Raw genomic sequence first — 7,496 nt, forward strand, 5'->3', positions numbered from 1 at the left:
CGCCCGGTGATTCCAAGCATCAGCCAAGTTTGGGGTTTTAGGATTAAGGGGCTTAGGCTAGTTCAATATCAAGTAGCACGCATCTGGAAACAGGTACGGTACACATCTCAAATAGCAGCCCAAGAGCCAAATACAGCCTATCGAAGGCCTTGCTTGAGTCTCCCAGTGTTTATAAGAAAAAAAGGAAGCGAAGAGAGAATGGTTCAGATCAATAGTTCTCCACCCCAGAGGCTCAATAGCAATACTTAGGGATGCATTGATTCCTATAGAAGACATCTGAGCTCTTTCATTGGCTTCTGCTTCTGGCCAAGGTAGAATGATGGGGAGTCGATGTATCTTCTTACCGAAATCTAAACTCTGGACAGAATCCACGAAGCGGCCTTCTTCAGGACCTTGGTGATCGGGTATCAAAGGACTTCCCAGAGAGCTAGGAAACAAGAGGGGAGTCCAGCAATTCCCCAGGCTGATTATGTGGAGAGCGTCTCCAGGCCACGGCACACAAGCAGGGGCCTCGGCGAGCCAGGGACGCAGCTGGGAGGCCCGGGTAGGGACAATCCACTGGGCACCGCCTCCCAGAGGAGAAAGCTGCAAAAAGAAAGATTCTAGAGATGGCTGAGGGGCGCTTAAGTCTTCGTCAGCGTTCTGCTGCCCACGCACTCCTAAGTCACAGGAGTCCACACGGGCCGGGGACTGTTCAGTCCCCAGGAATCCAAGGGGAGAATCCATGGGGCGGGGCGGGGGTGGGCAGGAGATGCAAAATACTTCCCACGTTGGGCTTCAGGATCCACCCCATGGAGTCCATTCTGACTCCCAGGGACCTGAGGTCGGGTGTCTGAGGGGGTCAATCTTCACGGCAGCAGACAGCCTCATCTTCCTCCCACCACGCAGCTGGTGGTTCTGAGCTGTCAACCTTGAGGTTGGCAGTCCCACCTGTACCCGACAGCACCATAATTGGGCCAAATTAGCTCCAATTACTGCTCTGGTCTCATCTAGGGAAGCTTAAAAAAAACAGAGGTTACGTTGATTGAAAGTCATTTGACTGCATCCCGGGGGCGGGGGGTGGGGTGGGTTTCTAGAAATTAAAGGAAGAAAAAAAAGAGCCAGCTCCCATCAAGGTACATTTGACAGCAGCTGGTCTCCAATAAAGGATCACTGGGCATGCACGGAGCAAGAAAACCCAACCTCTCAATGAGGCAGAAACCACCCAGAAATGACAGAGATGATGGGATTGATCGACAAAGAGACACCAAAACCGGCATTATGGCTGCATTTCATGTGCTGGAGACATTGGGGGAAATATGGGTCATGTGGAATTGTGACAAGGAAGACATTCAAAGAAGACCCAAACTGAACTTTGGGAGATGAACAGCGTGCTGTGGGAAAGGCCCCAGACGAGCCGGGGTGAGCAGCTGAGACTTCCCCGCTGAAAAGCCTTGGCAGTGAAGGACAGAGCGCCAGCTCTCACCCAGAAGTCCACCGGGTCAGCGCCCACCCGGGTCGATTTCGCCTTCATTGCTCACTGCATGGTCGTGATCAGCACGGACCCAGTTTCCAAAGTGAGGAAGCAGATCCAGGACCTGCCTTCCAGGGTGAGTCCCCCATCTTTAGAGTGAGATTCCGGGCACCTTGGGGTCTGGGGACGACACACGGGGTCAGGACGGGGAAGAGTCTCCATGGGCAGTGTCCATGCCTCAAGGAGGGATGTCCTACCTGCCCCCAGGACTTGTCACTCATCAGGAGGCTCCTCAGAGCCAAAGGGTCATGGTCATTACCTCTGCCTACTACGTTTTAGTCAACATCAATCAGTGTTTCCCAAAGTGGGCGGTACCACCCCCTGGGGGGCGCTGGAATGATCCAGAGGGTCTGCAGAAGCAATATGATACTTAGACTTTATCCTGGATTGTGGGCCACAGTATAAATGTTCTTTATTACCCGGGGGATGGTAGGGGGTGAGTGCAAAATCCTTTTCTCTTTTTTTCTGAGAAGGGAACCCCCAACCCCGCTCACTGCCACAGTGTCCATTCCAGCTCAGCGACAGCTGCAGGACAGGGCAGAGGTGCCCCTGCAGGGGTCCAAGACGGTCACTGTCGTGGGGGGAAGAAGAAAGCCGGGTCTTCCTTGGGGTGGCGGGGGAGGGGGACAGGGGACGCTGGTGTTTTTGAACAGTCTACCTTTTGGTTAGCCGCCCAATAGGCCACCACTATGCCACTCAGGTCTCCTGAAAAGGGAGGGGGCTGTGGGCCAAGAACGTTGAGCGCCTGCGCGCCAGGTGACCCATCTTGGTTTGGGCAGCCTCTCTTTCATTAGCCTCAGGTGTGGGTCAGCCTGACAGAATTAGCAAAAAAGGTCAAATGGTTTTCTGCATGCGTGTTCCACACCTTGTAAAGATGAAACACAAAGAAAAAAAAGAGTTAAAAAGAAATGAACAGTGTCAGTGAACTGTGGGAACACTCACACCCACGCGTGATGTGTGTGTGTGCGTGTGTGCGTGCGTGCGTGTGTGTGTGTGTGTGTGTGTGTGTGTGTATCACCGCCATTAAGTCAATGCTAATTCATAGCAGCCCTGTAGGACAAGGTAGAACTGCCCCTGTGGGTTTCTGAGACTGTGACTCTACTGGAGGAGAAAGCCTCGTCTCTCTCCTTTGAAGTGGCTGGTGGCTTTGAACTGCTGCCTTTTCAAATCAAAATACCTGGTAGCCATATATATATATATACCACCATGGCTCATATACACACACATACATATATAAACACATAAATGCATATATAATGTATGTATATAAATAAAACATGTGGAATCTATAATACAGATATAAATAATGTATCTATGTAAATAAAACATGAATATATACATATATAAATAAAACCGGCCAGTGTGCACAGACCTGCGTTCAGTGGTGGTTAACACGGGCTGCGAAGAAGCACTGGCGGCTCAGTGGGTTGTGTTGGGCTGTTAATTGCAAGGTCAGCAGAGAGATTTTGTTTGTTTGTTTTGTTTTCATTGTTCAGAAATGTTTTCTCTTTTTAAAATTTATCACAACATCCCATCATTAAATCACATCAAACAGTATTGTACATTGTTACCACAGTCCGTTTCAAAACATTTTCTTTCTTCTCGAGCCCCTTGATATCAGCTTCCCATCAAGTGCATTTCAGCTCATGGTGATCCCCATATATTCCAGTTTTCTTGGGATGTCATCCTAATGGAAGCAGGCCACCATTGGCACTGCTGGGTGGTTTTGAACCTCCAGTGTTCCTGTTAATAGTCAGGTGCAAACCATCCAGGGACCTTAAGCATTGGAGTTTCTGAAGGGGAAGTAATATTAGAAACTTTCACAAATTTGATTTTTTTTAAAACCCTACAAGCCCACAGATCCGAAACAAGCTCAAGGAGCCCCCAGCACAAGATCCATAAAGAGAACAACCCGTAGGCTCCAGTCTGGAGCTCAGGAGCACCCTGGGGAGCAGCGGGAGGGGAAGACAGGCCCAGGACCTAGGAGCAAGCACAAGAGTGCAGCTGATTCGCACAGCAAGAGATGCAGGTGGGAAGGCTGGGAAGTGGGAGCCTTGGAGTGCTTATAGAAGATGGAGAGAGAGCCATCAGCCTGGAATTCTATGTCCAGCAAAAATATTTTTGGAAGAAAAAAAAAAAAAAAGAAAGGACAATTTAAAGTGTTTCCAGATGTGGGAGAGCTGGGAGAACCCCTCTCCGGCGGAACTTCACCATGAGGAATGGTGAAGGAGGAAGTCCTTCACACGGAAAGTACGTGATGTCCCATGCAAACACCCCGGAAGGAAGAGCGCCCGAGAGAGTAGCTACTTGGATACTTGCTCATTTTAAAATCTCTTTACAATCGGATGGACTCTTTAAAGCCAAAAGAACAACCATTTACCACGGGGTTTATCAGAGATGTGGCGGTACAAGGCACAGCACCAGTAGCACCGAGACTAAAGAGGAGAACGGGGGAGGGTAATGTAAGGTTTTCATATCACAGGTAGACGGTGATAAGTTAAAGAGGCTCTTCATAAACCCCAAAGCAACCACTTAAATGATGCCAGGAAAAGTTTCAGCCAATAAGGTAGATAAAATGGGATGCTTAAAAACATCCAGTGAATCCACAGGAAAACAGGATAAAAAGAAAAGGCAAGTAAACAATAAGTGGAACAAATCAAAATCGAGTATTAGTAATCATGAAATCCAAGTGTCTAAGCATCCCCAGGAAAGGGGCAGACATTGCCAGGTTAGATTAAAAACTAGAAAGCTTGCTGCCAGAAAGCCACTTCAAACGCAAATATGTTAGAGGTAAAAAAGAGACAGTACAGACTTACCGTGGACAATCGTTCTGCCAGAAGAAGAACATGAAGCCCTGATGCATGCTACGATATAGATGAATCTTACAGCGGGAGAAGCGTCAGTCACAACAGGACGGATATTCCATGATTCCACTTATGTGAACATCGCAGACCGAGCCAGTGTGTTCAGTAGTGGTTACCAGGGGCTGCGAAGGAGTGCTGGCAGTTCAGTGGGTTGTGTTGGGCTGCTAACTGCAAGGTCAGCAGTTTGAAACCACCAGTCAGTCAGCAGGGGAGAGAGGGGACTTTAAGCTACCACAAAGATTTTTTTGTTTTGTTTTCATTGTTCAGAAATGTTTGTTTGTTTTTTAATTTATCACAATAGCCATCATTCAATCCCATTAAACAGTATTGTACCATTGCTACCACAGTCAGTTTCAAAGCATTTTCTTTCTTCTTGAGCTCCTTGACATCAACTCCCCTTTACCTCCTCCCTGCCCCACCCTACCCCCCAGGAACACCCCCCTTTTTATCCTATAATAGTTTTTGTTGTTCTGTTTGCCATCTCTTACACAATCCAATATATCCGTTCACATACAATTCTGTTGTTCCAGCCCATCGAGTGGGGTTGGACAGTCCTCAGTGCTATCTGCTCCCTAGTCTTCCCTTCCCCCACTTCCATAAAGATTTACAGCCTTGGGAATGCATAGGGTGGGATGGGGGGCAGTTCTGTTGTGTCCTATAGGGTCACAATGAGCCAGACACAACTGGGTAGGAGCTGCATTTTGGAGTCTGAGAGCCAGAGGTGGGAGGGAGAAAATAAGGAAAGTGGACTCCATGCTTTGGAGCCACAGAGCTCTTTGTAAGGGTGATGAGGAAATCCAGAAGTGGATCAGGATGAGGGTTGTATAGTATGACAAGCACAATGAGCAAGCAACGTCACAGAATTGCACCTGTAGAGAGTTTTGAGGTCGCACATGTTGAGTTACGTATTACACTGACCACAGTTAGAGTTTGTGCAGCCATGTGAATAGCAGGTGGAATAAAGTTCAGGGTGAAGGATATCACCAGGAAAAAACACAACTGATTCCGAGTGATAAAGAACTCTCCACCGAGATATTAGTGTCCTGGGTCCAGTCCACAGAGACCCTGACCGTGGTGCTCCGGGCTGGGGCCTGGGTGCTGGTGTCTGAGTTGGGGCTTCCAAGACACCGTCAGGTCAGTGGTTGTGGTAGTTACAGAATTTCTTGTCAACTTGATCAATGGGCTACAGGGGTGGCGTCTAGCCTGCCAATCAGGTCCCAGCCTGAGTGATGCCTCCTTGTGGGCGTGGCCTTCTCATGAGGATTCTGGGAGTTTCTTCTCTTCCTCCCTGGAGGTGGACGCACTCTCTCTTTGCTTCACATTCCTGTTGACAAGCCACACAGAGCCACGCTGATGGCATCCAGAGCCCTGGAGATTATTCCACCGCCACTGGATCCCCCGGCCTCTGATCTTCCTGCATACGGCATCATTGCATGAGCTACGTGATACTAGCCCAACCACAGCATGGTTTCATCTAATCCTCCCAGCAGGCCACGAGGGAGGGCCTGACAGCACCCTCAGTTCATGACTGAGGTTTTAAACCAAGGTCCAAAGAACTGAGAAACCACGGGGGTCACTTCCTACTCAGATGTCGAGCCGTGGGGAGGGGGCAGCAGCTGTGTCCTCCGGTATCACTCTCCCTCCTCTGGGACATGTGGTCCTTTCCCTGGGGATCTGAGTGGAAGGCAGGGTGGCTACAGGGTAACGTTGCAGAGAGCAGCAGTGACCGCCTGGGGGAGCAGCTGCCAGCACCCCTCCAACTCCATCTGCTGCCACCTTCTGCCGCAGGGCTTTGGCTCTGATTCGAGATGGGCTGACGGTCAGCTGGGCAGCTGGTAACCTCTGGGTGGCCCACCCTGCTGTCCAGACGCAATTGCTATTCTGTGGGGTCAGCATTAGAGAAAGCGTCTCCTTGTACAGACAAACTCTTGGAAACCAACCAGATTGGCATTGCATTCTCTGGTGATGAGTCCCGGACTCTTGGCAGCCTCTGTACAGCTGCTGGACCCAGGGTCAGACCAGGAACCAAGGGGTAGTGACTAAACCCAGGCATCCATAGAGAGACGTCATCTGTCCCTTCTTCCTCAGACTCTGTTGAGCACCTGTTCTGTGCCATGCAGGGGAGGAGAATAACAGCTGTGAGAGGTCTCTGGCTCCCAGGGGCTCGCAGTCCAGAAGAGGGAAGCCGGCAAAAGTTTTGGCAAGAAAACATGCAGGCAGCTGTCTGGGCAGAGGAGCAAGCAAGGTCACTTGAGGCAGAGGGCAGCCAGGGCCTAAGAGGCAATGGTGAGCAAAAGCCGGAGGTGCAGGGAAGCTTCTGGAGGAAGCTTCTAGAAGTGTGCATGGAGTTCGCTCCTGAGGAGGGGGAGCCAGGTGAGCTGGGAGGCACAGAAAGCACCTGGTCGCCAAGGACTTGGAATGGCAGGCCAGGGAGTGGACCTGCCTCCTTCCTTGGCCTGGAAGAAGATGCCAATGGAGGGTTTTATTTCAGGGATACTGGAGCTTCCAAGCACGCCCTCCGGAGACAGTGGGTGGCCCCGGTGGGCACCATGGGAAGCCACAGATGGCGTGAGCTGAGGGCGGGGGTGGGTAGGGAGCTGGATTAGGTAACCGTCAGGTGGTGGTGACGAGATGGAATGGGGGCAGCCTGGGAGGTTAACCTGTCTTGCGATGCAGGGCAGGAAGCAGAGGCTGGGGCACGGCATCCAGGCTGAGGCAGGCTTCTCTGTGAGGGCCCCTCAGGCAGAGCACTGGCATCACATACACAGGATGGGGAGGGCACTTGGGCACGGGCTCACACAGTGGGTGGGGATTGGGCTCCATCACCATGGACACAGGGGAGGGGAGGTTCTGCAGGGTTGACCCCCACCACCCCCCAAGCCAATGGAGGCCAAAGCTATCATCCTCACTGGGCCTTCGCTGACAATGACCTTGTGGGGTAGACAACGACCTCGGGGGAGAGGGAGGTGGTCGCAGGTAGCCAGGCCTGCCCTCCACTGCTGTTTGCATCCAAGTACCACTCACCCTGGCTGGTCCCCCCCTCCCTCTGTGCCTACTCCATCGCCACCCATGAGTGCCTGCTTCCCACTACCGACACCCTGCTCCACCCGGCCCACTCC

This window comes from Echinops telfairi, unplaced genomic scaffold, assembly GCF_000313985.2.
Source record: "Echinops telfairi isolate 266 unplaced genomic scaffold, ASM31398v2 ScPeMD7_5592;HRSCAF=6446, whole genome shotgun sequence".
Taxonomy (NCBI): domain Eukaryota; kingdom Metazoa; phylum Chordata; class Mammalia; order Afrosoricida; family Tenrecidae; genus Echinops; species Echinops telfairi.